At 34.7% G+C, this 19,663-nt stretch overlaps 1 long non-coding RNA gene, 1 other non-coding gene and 2 pseudogenes across 2 annotated transcripts; 2 read left to right on the top strand and 2 right to left on the bottom strand.

Moving 5' to 3' along the window:
* Positions 1 to 4,587: 4,587 nt before the first annotated feature.
* Positions 4,588 to 5,843, top strand: LOC122301201 (annotated as a pseudogene).
* An 865-nt stretch (positions 5,844 to 6,708) lies between these two features.
* Positions 6,709 to 7,750, bottom strand: LOC122301193 (annotated as a pseudogene).
* A 5,949-nt stretch (positions 7,751 to 13,699) lies between these two features.
* LOC122289636 lies at positions 13,700 to 14,791 on the bottom strand. Its single transcript, XR_006236211.1, has 2 exons — positions 14,448 to 14,791; positions 13,700 to 14,042 (listed from the first exon to the last, which is right to left on the bottom strand). It is a non-coding gene; the product is annotated as an uncharacterized LOC122289636 (long non-coding RNA).
* On the top strand, positions 14,634 to 14,705 carry TRNAP-AGG. Its single transcript has one exon. It is a non-coding gene; the product is annotated as a tRNA-Pro (tRNA).
* Positions 14,792 to 19,663: the final 4,872 nt, after the last annotated feature.

Below are 19,663 nucleotides of genomic sequence, written 5' to 3'. Positions count from 1 at the left end.
GAGCATAAAATATTAAATTTTTAATGATTATGAGATGTACTTTGTGATTACACATCATTTTACAAGTTTATTACAAATTTAATGGAGAATTTTAGTAGTAAATATTGGCATTCAACAATAATTTATCTATTATTACAAAATTAAAATTTTCACCTCTAGTTTTATGATTTTTTTTAATTTTTTTTAAAGATGCAAGATTTATACATCTTAAAACCATAAACATGATTATTCCTCTTTAATTATTACTAGTGGAATTATTGACTTTTATAGTAATTAACTCTAAAGTCTCCAAACAAGACATTTGGACACACCTTTGATCTAAAAAGTCTAAGCCCTATAATTTATTATTTAATCCGACATTATGACATCAAATATCTAATTTGGTACGTAATCTGTGTAGAATTTTCTGTGTACGTACGCGAAACTTCAACGACACATGATGGTGATCTTCAAAGATCAAACAGTGTTGATAAATAGAAACCACGGTAGGAAAACTGCTCCTCCATTGCTTCTGCATGCATTGATTTCTCGTTCAACGTGTTTTTAGCTCTTTCTATTGAGTTTTGCCTTTTTGCTAATTTCTGCCATGTTTTCTTGACTCTAGAACTTGGATGCTCTTTTCAACCAATGACTTGTTACAAAATTTTCCCGAGAAAACACTTTTCTTCTTTTCAATGTACAATCATTACATTTTCGAGCCTTTTGTGCATCATCTACGACTTGTTTTCAAAGTTTAAATCCAAATATAATACCAAAAGTTTGAAAACGTAACGACAAAATGAACGATAATGTGCCCGAATGCCTAACTTGTCGAGTTAATTGTGAAACACATTTGAATAAAATCATGTCTGTTTCTTATATCACATAGTCGGTCGGGTTCTTAATTATTATAATATAATCTAAGATAATTTCATATATTTTCTTCTCAAATACAAAATACTTTTAATTTCAAATTATCACCCTTTATATATATATATATATATATAATCATTACTTATTCATTACAGATTTCTCTAACTTTCAAACAAAATAAAAAAACAATACTATTTTTTCAAATTTAAAAAAATTTTATTCTAATAATTTTATTCAAATTTTTTTCTCTCATTTTTTAAAATTTAATCAAATATCTTAACTCACATATATATACTGAATAAGTAATTCTATACATAAGCTTCTTACACTGCATACCCATACACGTGGTTGTCAGGTTTAATTTTTCTCTCTTTTCTGGAGCTTCTCCCCAAACAATAGTATCTCCCCTCCATAAGAATATCTCCCTCTTCATGCGAATATATCCATGCGAAGATTTTCTGTAAATCTTGTATTTCTCAAGTACATCTATTATTTTATTTTGCTTTAGCGGATTCATGGATTTGTGGGGATGGTGTTTGGCAGGAACAATAATTATTTAAGATAAAACAATCAGATTGCATTTCTACATATGAAACCACACAACATTACAAACCTGAGCATGGACCTGCTTTTTCTTGCTACAGATAACTCGATTGGTTGATGTGTTGTGATTCTTAGTCACTCAAAGCATCCATTCTTAGTAGGCCATGAGAGGCTACTTGAGATTTTCCATCAGCTTTCCTATTTTGTAGATTCTTTGTAGCCATCGCTCTATGTGCAGTTAGAAAACTGAAAATAGAGTCACTGCTTTTCTTATCCATTGACAAAGATCATGATTTTCTCATATTGAGTCTTTCCCAAGGGGGTGGCTTCAGAGGGGGTGGGTTTTTGTATAAAACCGGGACATGGAGAAATCATATCGGTATGTAGTGTAAAAATTAACAGGCCACTAATAATTTTCAGTGTTTTCTAAAATAATATAACCCAAGACATAATTGAGAGTTTCGACAAATATTAGTAGTGAAGTATTTTTATCACTTGCTAAGAGCTTAATAGTATGATGACATATAATCTAATTCTCTAAATAAAAAATCTGAATTCAAAACTACACTCCCAATATATATATATATATATATAGAAGTACTTCTATCACTCTTTCAGATGCAAATGGGTAATCGTTGTAAAGCCATTTGTCATCAAAAGAATGTTGATCAAATCGCCTTAACAACCACAAAAACTTTTTTGTTTGAAAGGAGGTCTCTACTAACTTACAATCAATCTTAAGAACCGCTTTTCCTTGTAACAGTAGTCAAGGTGCACTTGATTAGCAAGTTACAGAACCGATTCCAACTCAGATCCACAAAGCAAGTATAGCAGTTGCGGTGGAAATATTTTTAAAATAATTATATATTAATTTATTATTAATATTATTTTTAGGATTTATTTTGAAGAGTGAGAAGTTAGGAAAGTTTATAAGGCTTATAGAATTTTAGGTATGTGTTTATAACATAAGTATTTCACTGGCTTAGGTGCTATTGGTCCGTTTGGATAGTGAGCTAAAATGAAATAAAAGTTAAAAATTGAAAGTAAAACAAAATTTTATTTTTTTAAAATTTAAAAAAGTTGAATTGTTTATTATATTTAATGTAAAAATTTAAAAAAACAGTAATAATAAGACGAGATAAAATACTTCTTATATCAAAACAGGGTCTTAAGTGTTATTGAGGCTCCATATTTATTCAAAGAATTGGAGCTCGGATCTAATTTCACGTGTACTTAAAGCAATTAAACAAATAAATTTGTCATAGATTCATTGTATCTTGAATTATAATCAGTGTGCATACCATCACTAATGAGAGCAAATATTGGTTTTAAAAAAATAATATTATAACGCGCCTTAAAATAAACTTTTATCTCATTATATTTTGTTTGGATAGTACTAAGGACCCACTCAGGTGAGTTTACAATTAGTCTACTTAATTTTTTTTCTCTTTATTTTTTTTTCAAAATTTTTTTAATATCCTTAATCATTAAAAATAAAATTTAAAAAAACCACAATTTCATTAATAATTATTTTCTTAATCATTAAATAAAAAACATAAAGTCAAGTGCCTAATGACATCTATTTCCAATTTTTCAGATGAAAATTTTCAGCTCGAACTCCCCCATCCAAAAAAGTAAAAATATAAAATAATTAAACTGTAACTTTGAGTTACTCGCATTTTCCTTTTTGTTTGGCAGCCCTTGGCGCCAACAGGCAAGAGATAAGAAACTCATGCATTCAAGAAGCTCGAAGAATGAAGGAGAGGCAAACGAAACCTCACTTACCAAAAATTAATTTTTGAGAACGCCCCCAGAAAAAGAACGAAAGTGAAAACGCAAAAGAAAGGCCATGAGATTGTAAGAGGCATTGTTCATACCGTCGGTAGAGATGGTGGCCCAAGAGGAAAGAGCGGAAGTGGCGAAGGCACGCAAGCAGAGAAAAGGCGCTTGATGGAGAGGACGATGGAAAATATCTCAATTTGGATCCACTTGAGCTGGAGCGAATCCGAGACCAATTTCCTTGGCGCCGACTCGACGATGAGGACTGAGGAGGCAGAGGCGGTCAATAATCGACTGAGCAACTGAGAAAATTTCTTTGATGCGACGTTGTCCGCCTGCGTTTCCTTGTTTCTACGACTTCTTCGACTATCTGGACTAATTTCCACGCTCTTCAAGAGCGCGTGTATAGTCCAAGTACCAGCACTGATGGCTGAGTAGTGAGCTCTCGAAAAAAATTGAAAAATGCGTAATCACCTCGCAAATAAGCAACCGAGGGTATTTACGTAAGAGAAATTATATTTACAATTGTGGTCATGCAAGCGACGTACAGTCATTTTGAAAAAAATGAATTAATATGACACCCACATGAAAAAAAAAAAAACTAACTTTTTAATCATGGACCTCACTATTTTTCAAAACGATTGTACGGCGTTTACAATTCCACGACTGTATGTAGTATTGCTATTTACGTAAAGGACGGTGCTCCGTCCACGGTCCACCGCTCCCAGCGGTGCTCTCAGCGGTTAGTTAATTGTAGTGTTATTTTATATATATATATATATCACTTTTAAATAATTTTTTTAAAAAAATTTACAACATAATTAAAAAACAATTCCTTAATCATGAAGGAAAATAAATAAATAAAATAAAATATGAGTGGTAGCTTCCGACGGGAGTTGGGAGCGGTACCACTATCATTTTCCTTACTTAAACTTGACGGATGTAGATGTTGTATGGATTAGTTTCAGTAAAAAATACTAGTCCCATAAACGGGAATCCGGACTGGGGATCCCGAGATCTGCAATTTTTTTTTTTTTTTTAACTTAGTAATTAAGCTAATGTGAACCAGTAGCTTATTGCACATTAATTGGCATATATAGATTATAACCAAATGCCAACAAGGATAAAGAATGCATGGCCATGGGCCATCTTGTATAATCGAACCACTATGTTAATGAGCTCTTGCCTAAAATTATTTCCTTTTGACTCCTCTGTCAATTTGCTATAATTAATTTCATTGGGACATTTTATTTTTCTTCAATGCACATTTTGAGTTTGCACATTTTATCTGTTAATATATGGCCATATTGTTTTACAATTTTCTCTCAAATTAAGGAAAAGATGTAGCTTTCTTTCTCACGGTCTCACCCTTTGTTTTGCACAGTTTTAACATTTTCAAGCCAAGATTTCATAATGGGCAAGGACAAGGTTCACATCAACATTGTGGTCATTGGTCATGTCGACTCAGGCAAGTCGACCACTACTGGCCACTTGATCTACAAGCTTGGGGGTATTGACATACGTGTTATTGAGAGGTTTGAGAAAGAAGCTACTGAAATGACAAGCGATCATTCAAGTATGCTTGGGTGCTCGACAAGCTCAAGGCACTGAGGCAGAGCATGAGCGTGGTATCACCATTGATATTGCCTTGTGGAAATTCGAGAACAACCAAGTATTACTACACAGTCATTGACGCTCCTGGACACCGTAACTTTATTAAGAACATGATCAATGGAACCTCTCAGGCCGATTGTGCCGTTCTTATCATTGACTCCACCACTGGTGGTTTTGCAGCTGGTATTTCCAAGGATGGACAAACCCGTGAGCATGCTCTCCTTGCCTTCACCCTTGGTGTCAAGCAAATGATTTGCCGCTGCAACAAGGTACGATGATCCCAGCCTATTTCACATCATATTTATTCCTAATTGAAATTGGTATGGCTATTATTGCTATCTAATCGAAGCATCCAGATGTTTTTTCTGGCTGTGATTAATGCATTTTACACTTCGTTTGGACATATGGATGCCACAACTCCAAAACACTCAAAGGCAAGGTATGATGAAATTGTGAAGGAAGTCTCTTCCTACCTGAAAAAGGTTGACAAGGTTCCTTTCGTCCCCATCTCTGCATTTGAGGGTGACAATATAATTGAGAGGTTCACCAACCTTGACCAGTATAAGGGCCCAACTCTTCTTGAGGCCCTTGATATGATCCAGGAGCCCAAGAGACCTTCAGACAAGCCCCTGCGTCTTCCACTTCGGGATGTCTACAAGATTGGTGGCATTGGAACCGTGCGTGTGGGTCGTGTCGAGACCGGTATTATCAAGCCTGGTATGGTGGTGACTTTTGGTCCCACCGGATTGACCACTGAAGTTAAGTCTGTTGAGAACTTGAGATGCACCATTAACTTTTTGCAGAGCCTCGTTCTTTCGTATTATCGGGAAGAAATGCGAACAGAACAAGCAAAAGGAAGAGGAGCATGCAATCGAACAGAACAAGGAAAAATAAAGGGAAGCTGGGGAAGAATTAGATCATGTAATTCAGAGATGAAGAGAGATTTCACTCTATATATCGATGATGCACATTCAAGGAATTGTCTTGTACCAAGTAAACGATTGGTACCACCTAAATTTTTATGTCAAAACAACTCAAATTTGTCTCAGGGATAAAGACTGGTAAAATGCCCAAAGATTCCAAGCCAGGGCTTATCACAAACGTGATGGTGACATAGTTTAGCCGATCTACAAGCAAACCTTCCAAGACCTCTCATCGATGTGTTCAGTGACAGATTCTTGAGAACCGACTCATATTTTTGCAGTCATTCTTGGCAGCAAAGCCTTGTTATGACAATGCTCCGCATCGGAAAAGTAAAATTGCCCTTTCGCCTTGAATGTCACGAAAGGCCTATTGGTCTCCAGTAGGGCTAAGTAAAAATTTAAAAATCTAATTTTGCTTCTGATTCTACACCGACTCTACTCTGAAGCAGATCCAATAAGTCGGAGTCGGAGGTCATGATGGACCAACTCTAATTGTCTAACTCCGACTCCGATATTATACATATTTTATAAAAATATATGTATTTTTTATATATTAATCACATATATTTTATATAACTATAACTTATATAGTTAATTAAATTCAATAATATACTATAATGAGCAAATTATTATAAAATAATATGCTTATATTTTAACATAAATAGACTAAATTCACTAATAATAGTTTAGTATGTAAACACCATACTATTAAATATTACTACCCTGTAACACTAATGTATAATAACAACTAATGTATAAACACTAATATATAATAAGATGTAATGCTACTTATTATATAATAACTAATGTATTATGTATAAACACACGCACACACACATATATATATATAAATTTATGATAACATGTAATACTAATATATAATAACTAAAGTATAATAACATATACTAGTAATATATAATAATCAATGTATAATAACATATAATACTAATGTATAAAAGCATTAATTTGTATAATGATTTATTTTTTCAATTTTGGTTATGTTATAATAAAATTGAGATTAAAAAAATATTTTTGAAAAAAATTGAAATCTGGAAGCCTTAATCCGATTAGTGAAAGCTCAAGATTGTCAAATTGAAAAAGAAAAAAACTCAAATCTTACTCCGCTCCAAAGTCGGATCGGAGGCTATGCGGATTGGAGTTAGATTCGACCTCCAACAAAGTTGGAGTTGGAGCAAGAGGTAGGGCACTTCAACCCAGACATTGTCGATACTCAGTCCTAGGCTCCGGCGGCCGAATATCAGCAAACTTAATAGTCCGAGGAATATATGTGGCAAGCCATGACAGCATCTCCACCTCGAAGCTGTCTGAAACAGGCTGCCACCTGAGTTTGTGAACGTATGGGCTTACAGACCAGTGAAGGGCAGCAGTGGTAGAAGCACCCAAAAATATCACTGATAATGCAACTGCACCCTTGAGGATCACATTCATGTCAGGAGATGTCATGAAGGTTATGACTGGGCACCGGGCCCAGTGATGCTGACAGGTAGCAGGTTGAAAGAGAAAGGAGGTTTACTTTCTTAATAGTGGATGAGATCGGACCATATAAACAACTCCAGTATCTTTTGCACCTTGCCTGGCTTCTCCCCCTTTACGAAGTCCAATACTAATCTTGCTGTCATATTCTTTGGTGGTGGCTTGAGATGCCCATCTTTTTTGGGCGGCAGCACCTAAGGCTAGAATGGCAAAACTGAAGTTGGGTTTGGCATTCAGGCTTCAGGCCATGAGCCCATGCCCCAGACCTAGAAGGATGATAAGCTGAAGAATGTAGAAAAAACTTATCGCTAGTGAACAGTAGATGTCAAAATTATGTATCTCTTAACAGCGAGCAACCTAACGGTAAGATCATGAAGTTCATCGAATTCATAAGAGGAAGGGAGGTGGGGTAAAAGGGAGACTTTGGGATGAGGATTTGTAAGTAAGAAAAAATATAAGACAGTATAGCTGACAAATATACCATACTAGTTGACAGGCATGTGCAAAGAAGTTTTAAAGCTCAAACGCAACCATATATGGGTCATCGAAAGTTTCCTCTCTCTCTCTCTCTCTCTCTCTCTCTCTCTCTCTCTCTCTCTCTCTCTCTCTCTCTCATATACATAGATATATAGAAAACATGTATAAGTGAATGAGTCGTTAACCATAATGAACTCAGGTTTTTTTTTTGTCTGAAACGGGGAAATAAATAAAGAACTCACTTTTTTTAAATCTGTGATATTTGTGCCAATCTTTTATATTTCACTCTGTTGCTAACTGATCTATGCAGAAATTAGATGATTTCGGTGGCTTATGAAGCAGCAACATTTATATTTAAATGAAGTAATGCAGACACGTGCAGAGCACATGCTTCTATACGGTGCCGTATCAAGTTAATGAGGAAGGGAAGAAGAGCCGTCCGATTGAGCCTTGATGTAACCTATGCTTCATATAAATACCTGCTTATCGTGTTAGGGTTGAGAGTGATTCATTTTGTACTGTAGCCGTCTGAGAGCTTGGGTGAGTCCGAGAGAGAGAAAGAGCTAGGGTTTGTGAGGGAAAGTGAAAAGCCATGATCTTGTGGCTTTTCTCGACTCCATTGTAGTTCTATCTTGTACTATGGCTTTTTGGCCTTGAAGATTCATCAATAAAGTGATCTCTGAGGCTGTTCCTGCCGTGGATGTAGGCCATTAGGGCCGAACCACGTAATCTCTGTTTGTATCTTCTTCTTTCCTCTTCTTTATGTTTCTGTGCATATTTCTTGTTTCTTTTATCGATTTATTAGCTTGTCTTGTTATTCTTGTTATCCTGTTATCATTATCATATCCTGTGTATATCTCAACTAAGTTTTGGTGTTGATCAATATCTTATCATTTGGAGATTTCTGATTCTAGTTCTGTTTTGAATCTGTGTATACAAAATATATATTTTTGTCATACTGTTGGAGGATCTCTGCATTTGGAATTCTTGAATGTTATTACGTATTCAGATTTCTGTATTTTGGGATCTTTAGGATATTATTGTATACTTGGTTTAAACACAACAAGTGGTATCACGAGCTCAGGTTCTATGGGGACCACAAAATTTGATGTTGAGAAGTTCACAGGTGAAAATGATTTTGGTCTGTGGAGGATTAAGATGAGGGCTCTGCTAGTCCAACAGGGCTTGCAGGATGCCCTCACCAGTGATAAAATGGGCTCCTCCTCGAAAGAGGAATGGAAGGAGAAGGTCCAAAGGGAAATTCTCCAAAAGGCCCATAGTGCTCTGATCCTTTCCCTAGGAGACAAGGTCTTAAGGGAAGTAGCTAGTGAAGAAACTGCTGCTGGTATCTGGTTAAAGCTTGAACATCTTTATATGACTAAATCCCTAGCAAACAGACTATATAAAAAGACTAGGTTATATACTCTTAAGATGTCTTCTGGAACTTCAATAGGAGAACATCTGGATACTTTTAATAAGATTATATTAGACCTAGCTAATATAGATATTAAGGTGGAGGATGAGGATCAAGCAATTCTCTTATTGAGTTCTTTGGACTCCTCATACCAGAACCTTAAGGAGACCATGATGTATGGTAGAGATGCAATATCTCTAGATGAAGTGCAATCTGTGCTTCATGCTAGAGAATTACAAAATCAAGAAAATACCAAACAAGAACATGGTGAAGGTCTGTCTGTTAGGGGAAGACCAGAAAAGAGAGGCAAGAAAGGAAAAACTGAAAACAAGAAATATAGGTCTAAGTCTAAAGGAAAACAGTTAAAATGTTTTCTGTGTCACAAAGAAGGACATTTCAAGAGAGATTGTCCTGAGAGAAAAACAAAGATAGGATACAAGAACAAAGATGAAGGGGATGCAGCAGTGGTGTTAGATGGGTATGATAGTGCTGAAGTACTAAATATATCTGATATAGGCCATGAAGGTGAGTGGATATTAGATTCAGGTTGTTCTTTTCACATGTGTCCTAACAGGGACTGGTTTGAAAACTTTTCTGAATTGGATGGTGGGAATGTAATTCTAGGGAATAATAAATCCTGTAAAATCATGGGTATTGGGTGTGTAAGACTAAAACTACATGATGGGATGGAGAGACTTTTGAGGGAGGTCAGATTTATACCTGACCTAAAGAGAAATTTAATTTCTCTTGGTATGCTTGATAACTCAGGTTATTCTTTTAAGTCTGAATCAGGGATCCTTAGAGTTACTAAAGGTTCACTTACAATTATGAAAGGGGTTATAAAGAATGGCATTTACACCTTAGTTGGGAAAACAACTGTAGGGGAAGCATCCCCTGTACATAATGAAGTTGAGAAAAAATCTGTGCTATGGCACAGGAGGCTAGGGCATGTTAGTCAAAGAGGGCTTTTAGAACTTAAGAAACAGGGTCTACTGAAAGAGGCAGACCTGGACAATCTACCTTTCTGTGAAGACTGTGTCTATGGAAAGGCTAAAAGGGTTAGTTTTAAAAGAGCAACTCATCTGACTACTCAGACTCTAGATTATGTACATGCTGACCTTTGGGGACCTTCTAGAGTAAGTTCTCATGGTGGAGGGAATTATTTTCTCTCCATCATTGATGATTACTCCAGAAAGGTGTGGATTTACATACTTAAACATAAGAGTGACACTTTTGAAAAGTTTAAGGAATGGAAATCCTTAGTTGAAAAACAGGTAGACAGAAAATTAAAAACATTAAGAACTGACAATGGGTTAGAGTTTCTGTCAACAGAGTTTAATAAAATCTGTCAAAAGGAAGGGATTCTAAGACACAAAACTGTTAGGGAAACACCTCAACAGAATGGTCTAGCTGAAAGGATGAATAGGACCATTCTAGAGAGGGTAAGATGCATGTTGTCAAATGCTGGGTTACCTAAAACATTCTGGGCTGAAGCTGCTGCTACAGCTGTCCATTTAATTAATAGGTGTCCATCTTCTGCCATAGACTTTAAAACACCACAATAAATGTGGACTGGGAAACCTCCCAGGTATGATTACCTTAGAATTTTTGGATGTACAGCCTATGCACATTCAAAAACTGATAAGTTAGACCCTAGGGCACTAAAATGCATTTTTGTGGGATACCCTGAAGGTGTGAAGGGGTATAAGCTATGGATAGACAAACCTGGTAGAAATAAATGCATAATTAGCAGGGATGTGATCTTTAATGAATCTCAAATGGCTCGGGTCCAGAATACAGAAATAGAACAAATACCTAGAAACACAGAGGGAAATGTACAGGTTGAGGTGGAGAGAGGAAACACCTCAACTGGTAGTAATACTGGGGAAGTCAGTAAGTCTGAGGACCAAATTTCAGAGGACTTAGATAAACCAGATCCTGACTCTTACATGTTAGTAAGAGACAGGAAGAAAAAGACTATAAAACCTCCCATTAGGTATGGTCATGCAGAGCTCACTGCTTTTGCCTTGACTATTGCTGATGAGGTCATTTATCAAGAACCAATGACTTATAAAGAGGCCATTGCAAGCCAGGATGCCACTAAGTGGATACTTGCTATGCAAGAAGAAATGGAGTCTTTAAATAAAAATAAAACTTGGGATTTAGTTACAAAGCCTGCTGGGGTTAAGTTGGTTGGATCCAAGTGGATCTTTAAAAGGAAAGAAGGCATACCAGGGGTAGAAGGGACTAGGTTTAAGGCAAGATTAGTGGCTAAAGGTTTCACTCAGAGAGAGGGAATAGATTATAATGAGATATTCTCTCCTGTGGTTAAACATAGTTCCATTAGATTGCTTTTATCCTTTATAGCATATAATGATTTGCACTTAGAACAATTGGATGTAAAAACTGCTTTTTTACATGGAGAATTGGAAGAGGTAATTTACATGCAACCCCCTGAGGGGTTTACAAAAGATATTAACTCTGATCAGGTGTGTTTGCTTAAAAAATCTCTATATGGTTTAAAACAATCACCTAGACAATGGTATAAGAGATTTGATACTTACATGCTTGAAAATGAGTTTAAAAGAAGCTGTTATGACAGCTGTGTTTATTATAAGGATGTTAATGGAATACTAATATATTTGTTGCTGTATGTAGACGATATGTTGGTAGCATGTAAAGATCCTGTTTTGATTAAACAGACTAAGTGCATGTTAAAATCTGAGTTTGATATGAAGGAACTAGGACCAGCTAGTAGAATTTTAGGAATGGATATTATAAGAAATAGACCAGAGAGATGTCTGTTTCTATATCAAAGAGACTACCTATCTAAAATTCTTAAAAGATTTGGTATGGACCAATTTAAACCTGTAAGCACACCTCTAGGTCAACATTTCAAGTTGTCCACTACTCAAGCCCCTCAAACTGAATCTGAAATGGAGTTTATGCATCAAATACCTTATGCTAGTATGGTAGGAAGTGTAATGTATGCAATGGTCTGTACAAGACCTGATCTTACCTATGCTGTCAGTGTTGTTAGTAGGTTTATGAGTAACCCTGGTAAGGCACACTGGCAGGCTATTAAGTGGCTATTAAGATACATTTCAGGAACTACTGCTTTGGGCTTGAATTATGAGAATAATGTTAAAGAAGGGTGTGAATTGGAAGGGTTTGTAGATGCTGATTATGCTGGTAGTGTGGATACTAGGAAGTCTCTAACAGGATATATTTTTACTGCTTTTGGGGGGGCTATTAGTTGGAAGTCTAATTTGCAATCTGTTGTAGCCTTGTCTACAACAGAGGCTGAGTATATAGCTTTGACAGAAGCTATAAAGGAAGCTATATGGTTGAATGGGATATCACATGAATTGGGCATTTTCAAAGGAAATATAACTGTACATTGTGATAATCAAAGCTCTATACACTTGGCTAAAAACCAAGTATTTCATGAAAGGTCTAAACATATAGATGTTAGGCTTCACTTTGTAAGGGATGTAATTGAGTCTAGAGAAGTTGGAGTGGAGAAAATTCCAACAGAGGAAAATCCCTCAGATATGATGACTAAGTCCTTGCCATTAGTAAAGTTCAAACACTGTTTGAACTTAATTAATGTAAAAACTGTTGGGGCCCCTTAGTAGAGGGACAAAGCAGGAACAGCCAAGATGAGAGTAGAATAGGAATGATGAATAAAATAAAATATTGTCAAGGTGGAGAATTGTGATATTTGTGCCAATCTTTTATATTTCACTCTGTTGCTAACTGATCTATACAGAAATTAGATGATTTCGGTGGCTTATGAAGCAGCAACATTTATATTTAAATGAAGTAATGCAGACACGTGCAGAGCACATGCTTCTATACGGTGCCGTATCAAGTTAATGAGGAAGGGAAGAAGAGCCGTCCAATTGAGCCTTGATGTAACCTATGCTTCATATAAATACCTGCTTATCGTGTTAGGGTTGAGAGTGATTCATTTTGTACTGTAGCCGTCTGAGAGCTTGGGTGAGTCCGAGAGAGAGAAAGAGCTAGGGTTTGTGAGGGAAAGTGAAAAGCCATGATCTTGTGGCTTTTCTCGACTCCATTGTAGTTCTATCTTGTACTATGGCTTTTTGGCCTTGAAGATTCATCAATAAAGTGATCTCTGAGGCTGTTCCTGCCGTGGATGTAGGCCATTAGGGCCGAACCACGTAATCTCTGTTTGTATCTTCTTCTTTCCTCTTCTTTATGTTTCTGTGCATATTTCTTGTTTCTTTTATCGATTTATTAGCTTGTCTTGTTATTCTTGTTATCCTGTTATCATTATCATATCCTGTGTATATCTCAACTAAGTTTTGGTGTTGATCAATATCTTATCATTTGGAGATTTCTGATTCTAGTTCTGTTTTGAATCTGTGTATACAAAATATATATTTTTGTCATACTGTTGGAGGATCTCTGCATTTGGAATTCTTGAATGTTATTACGTATTCAGATTTCTGTATTTTGGGATCTTTAGGATATTATTGTATACTTGGTTTAAACACAACAAAATCTGACTTGAAGAAAGCCTTTGTATCCTACTTTGGGCCAACCATTTGACTCACGGATTTAGGAGGAGAAATGATTGGTCATCAAGATTGTGGCACTTAAACTAACTAATATGTCACCAGTTGAAATTTTTTAAATGGCATCTGGTTTTTAAACCATAATTAATTGGTTATTAAGGAGGAATAATATCCCTTTACACTCTCAAATTGCTCAAATATACATGGGTGAGAATCCCAATGGATAGAAGCCTGCTTCATGATCACTGACGAATCATCAATTGAATAATGTGTTAAGAAGCGGTACAGGAGGTTGAAGCAGTACAAAGAGAGGTTGCAGTGGTCAGCAGAGTAACACACCAAGATGAGCCTTTTGGACTGAGTTCCAAAACAATGTAATGATGTATTAGCCGCAACATCCTCCTGTATCACTAAGAGATCACATTGTATCCCTAACGCATACAAGACAGTAATATATTGATTGGTAAAATGTTATTCTTCTTATTTTCTTTTTCTTTTTTAAATTTAAGCGGTCCTTCAACTGTGTAATCGTTCAGATCCATCTTTTTCCAAGGACCCGAAAGGTACTTAAGAAGAATAAGTATTACAGGTAAAAAGAAAAGCAAGAAAGGTAATCTGCAAAGCTATGGATAAACAAGCAGCGGAAAATTTTTTTTCAATCATGTAGAAAGAGCAAACCGACGAACTTTCTGAGGACGGCAACTACTTCAAACCAAAGCAATCAGGCATTCCATCTTTCGGTTGAAACGAAAGTGAATAATAAAATCGAAAAAGGACATGGCAGAGAGAAGGAGTACGGAGAATAACCTGAAGTGAAGTAGTTTCTAGACGAGATCAATTGCGCGGATTGCGCAGGGAACAGAAGGAGAGCCGTCCTGGTCATTGCTCGAGCTTTCGATTTTGATTCAGACGCCCAAGGTTCACAAATGAGATGCAAAAAAGGATTCCAACCAATCTTTGATATAGGTAAAAACAGTGGCATCTTTGACATAAGGGCATTTGGTCTAGTGGTATGATTCTCGCTTAGGGTGCGAGAGGTCCCGAGTTCAATTCTCGGAATGCCCCCAATTTCAATTTTGTTTGGGCCTGGACTCTGGATCGGCCCTCTATTTTTTGTAGTGGATTAATGGATGGACCGGCCCTATTAGGCCTTTTAATTTTATTTCGGCAATATCAGAATGATTTATTAATAATAATTTTTCTTTGCGTGAAGCGGTAGTGAAAGGTCAAGCTGACACGCAGAGCGGAGGCGAATTAAACTAGTAAATAATTCTTCTTAATTATTTATTCTCTCTAGAAGACCAATCCATCGTTGAAAATGAAAGGGGCTAGCTCAGACTTTCCTGCCCTGTTGCCCAAGTATCGGTCAGATCTTCCTGCTCCGCTCGTCTTTTCTTCTCCTTCTAGTAATTAGTAGTAAAATATTAGCTCGGGAGAAAAAAAAGTTGATTTAAGAAGAAGAGCAATGTATAATGTATATCGTGGTTCGGTCTTCTCTTCCTTTCTTCCACTTCCGTATATCTACTCTCTTCAACCACCCCCAACTTCACTCAGCGACAAATAACAAACAATATTTTTCTTCCAGAAGCCCTCATTCAATGACGCGTCCTCTCTCCCTCTCTCTCCCTCTCTCTCCTCTAGAAGCCCAGATATTTTCTTCCTTTACTCTAGAAGCCCAGAAATCTTCTTCCTTTAATCTAGAAGCCTATCTCTGTGGATCCTCTCTCCCATCCCTTTCCTCTTCCTTTTATATAACTTGGCTTTTCCACTCCCATCAAGCACCAACTAAAGAGTTCTTTAATCCCCATCGATCTCCCTCCCATCTCATTAATCCTCTGCTCCAACCATTTTCTTTCACGTGTTCCAGACAGAAATGGAAGGGCAAACATATCTCCAAGACCTCGAAGAACTGGAGGAAGACGTGCTCTCTCTCTGCGACCTTCCCATTAACGACCAAGAGAGTACCGAATCCGACCCTTTTCCTCCCACATATCCATGCTCTCCGTCACGACCGGAATTGTTCGAGTTCTCCACCAACCCGAACGCAGAAATGAAACCCGAGATCGACACCATAATTTTCTGCGGCAGAATCATGCACCAGAAAGAAGTATCCGCTTATAATCTCCAAACCAAGTCAAAGTGGAGATCAGAGTCTCTCAACAAAGCCCATATCATGCACTCGATTGGGTTCACCAACACCATTCGTTCCAACTCGCTGCGGGTTCCAGGTCCGAAGCCTGATACGGCTCCGGCAACCGGAAGCTACCGTCATCCGGACAGTTGTTCTAGGAAGCACAAGGTTTTTATTGGGCCAGTGAAGATTCGGCCGGAGATGGAGCTAAGTGAGATTAGAAAGAGGCAGGGTCGGCGGGCCCCGGTACCGATGTTCCCGGTCGTCGGTGGAGATGAATCGGTGATAGTCGGTGGTAAGAGCGGAGGTGGAAGGAGTCATTGGGGGTTGCTACGGCCGTTGAGGTGTAGGTCCCACCTTGCGAGTGTGCTGGCTCGGGCGTTTGGGTGTGTTCCCACACGTGTGATATGAAGTTGGACCCGGTCCTCGCACGTGTTGGGTTTTAGCTCACGGTCCCACGGATGGACAGGATTTTTATTTTTTTTATTTGAATTATTTAAGTGATGCTGAGCTCGGGTACAGATAATTTTTCTTCTTTTCTCCTAGGCTTATAGTAATTAGTCCATTACTTTGTATTTTATTTTTATTTATATTTTACATTATTTATTCATATTTATGGAAATATAGTCTTTCGGATAATTTTATAACAAATTTCTCGATGGTCGAATCAATTTTCTCTGCACTTTTATGTCCAAAACTTCAATAAATTTATAAAAAATTTATTTGTTATCTATTTTTTTATTATTATCTTTTCATTATCTTAAGATGTCATATTAAATAATAAATTTATAGATAAAATATAACAAATAATTTTTAATTATCTAATATTACATCATAGAATAATGATAAGATAATAAAAATTAAGATAATGAGTAATATTACTCATAAATTTATTGGAAGTATTTTGGTATAGTTAATAGAAAACATTATCCAACATATGGCGCGAGTCCAAAATCTTATTTTCAATACTGAATTGGAAAAATTGATAGATGACCAAGTAAGTTTAAGGTCTCGTTTGAATTGTAAAATGTTATTATTTTACTTTAACTTATTTTAACGTTTAAATATTATAAATATTAATTTTTTTATTTAAATATTCAACTTTTTTATTTGATCATTATTTACTTATTATAATTTTTTTAAACTTTTAAACAAAATATAAAAAAAATAATAATTCAATTTTTTTCAAATAAAAAATATATATTAAAATATTAAATTTCAACAATATTTTAACTTTATAATATTTTTATTTAGTTTTTTCTCTCTCCTATCTCAAAATCTCATAAAATATAATAATCTAAATCATTTGATTAATATTCACAAATAATCTCAACTCATATGGCTATCCAAACAATGCCTAATTGTTTCAAATCAAATATTAGATAATGATATGTAAATTATTCAAATTTTGGTTATTCTTTAAGAATTTGGATCTCTATTGTCACTCCATACATGTAGTTATGACTATTGTAGAGCTCTTTTGTACTTTAATCTCTTTCTTATTTTAGGCCTTAGCTTTGATCAAAATCATAATAGATCTAACTTTTGGTGTTCTATTTGTTTTGATTTATAAAATATAAAAAGTAATATTAAATATAATTTTAGAATGTACAGATATTTTTATCTCTTTTTTTGACAAAAATAGAATTTAATATATAAATATTAATATTTTTTTTTACATAGGCTCCAGTTTTTTTATTTGATCGAATATACAAAACTTACAACTTTGTAACTATATAAATCATTTTCCTTCGATCATCATTTTTTTGTTTGAAAAATATGAACGAAATAAAATTGCATGTTCCATACATCAATGAGTTTATTCATTTCGATTGGATGGAGGAGATCCTACTTTCGAAAACCAAACAACAAATTGTAAAATTGAATTGATATATAAAGTCCCGTTTATATAATTTAAATATATATTATGGGTTTTGTTACATACAGTCGGTAAATGCAGTCGGCTGTACGAAATAAAAAAAAAAATTATAAAAAAACTTTTTTATATTCAGGGAGACCTACATGAATAAAAAAAAGTTATAAAAATAATTTTTTTTTCATGTAGGTCCTGTATTAATTCACTTTTTTACAACCGACTGTACGCCGACTGCATCTGCCGACTGCAAAAAATACTTCTATATATATATATATATATTTTTTTTTAAATGAGTGTCAAGACATGCCTATCATGCTAGTAACCTAATAAAATTTGATTTAGTTATACATGAGATCAACGTAGAGAGTATATCGTTCACATAAATTTGCAAGTAGAATGATTTGAATAATAATAACAAAGCCCAATACCAATTAATAATATAAATTATTTTTAAGTACCTTCCATAATTGATTGTTTAAAGTACCTGTTCAAGATTACGGTATTAAATAATGAAATATAACTTTTTACTATCGTACTTTTATCTCTAGACCTTTACTAAAAAACTATATTATTAAAAGTTATGTGCATCTTCAGAATTGCGGTAGAAAATATCGTTTAAAATTGTAGAGTTTATAATTTATAATTTAAATAATAAGTTCTGCTATTAAAGATTTATTTACTGTTCGGTAAAAATATATTTAAAGTATTTTCAAATATGTTACATTTATTTGAAAAACAAATTAACAATATGATTTCTAAGGTAGAAATGACGATAATTTAATTGTTTAAATCATTATGATCATATTTTTAAAAGTTTAAAAATTGTAATTATTTGAATATTTTATGAGTATTTTCGCCCATTAACAATTTTTTTTTTAAATTTAAACTATATTTCAGATTATTAGAAAAAGCTTTAAAAAATTTAAACTATATTTCGGATTATTAGAAAAAGCTTGTTTGATATTAAAAGGTATTTTAACATATAACATCCAAACAAATTAATTTTTTCGTTAAAAAGTTTTTAAGATTATTGAAACACTTCTTAAGACTCTAAACGCAATCTCAAACAGGCCCTTACTGATTAGCATACATGTATCTAAAAGTTTTTAAAATTAGTGTAAGTGGTTTTTAATAAATATAACATTATAGGCAAAAAAAAATTTACAAAAATGTAAATTTGGTATTTTTTAAAAAGTAGATATTTAGTTTTTTCGATATTTAAAGCAATTTAACTAACATACTATTTTTTCTCCCAAAGACCTTCGATATTTTTAGACCGTAAAAAGCATTTTTTGAACCTTCAAATTCAAACCCAATAACTTAAACTACTTTGTCTATGAAAAGCAATATCGTTGACACTTGACATCATTTCAAGTTTGTTTATTGCCTTGATCGATTATTTCGCACAGAATTGTTAGATGGTGCAGAAATAAATACTTAACTGAGAAACACTATTTATTATTATTTTAACATATTTTAAAATTAATTATATTTTCACTATCTATTAACATAACATCCAATAATTTTAATCATATTTTTATAATACTAATCTTTTTGTTATCTCTAAATATAATATCAACTAAGTGGAAATAATAATTCAAGATTCACATAAAAAAATTATTATTTTAATAATGAATTCCATTTTTAAAAAAAATTACAAACTCCAAAGTTATATATAGAAAAAAAAGATGAAATAATAATTTTTTATTATTCTTTTGAACGGATTTAGATCTCTAGAACTACTTAATTCGTGTGTAATGTAGGACGGCCCGGATACGGATTAAAAATCCGGTACTCGATTTCATTTGTTTTCCCCCCGGACCCCGGCTAAATATCTCTCTCTCTCTCTCTCTCTCTCTCTCTCTCTCTCTCTCTCTCTCTCTCTCTCTCTCTCTCTCTCAGAGTTAGAAACCCTAGTCGCCGCTCATCTCGTTCATTTTTTCTCACCCTCGATCTCTCTCTCTTCTCACTCTCTCTATCTTGCATCGTTAGATACCTTGGAATGACGATAATAAA

Source organism: Carya illinoinensis, chromosome 1 (genome assembly GCF_018687715.1).
Source record: "Carya illinoinensis cultivar Pawnee chromosome 1, C.illinoinensisPawnee_v1, whole genome shotgun sequence".
NCBI classification, from domain to species: Eukaryota; Viridiplantae; Streptophyta; class Magnoliopsida; order Fagales; family Juglandaceae; genus Carya; species Carya illinoinensis.
This window is presented reverse-complemented; position numbering and strand designations above follow the sequence as displayed.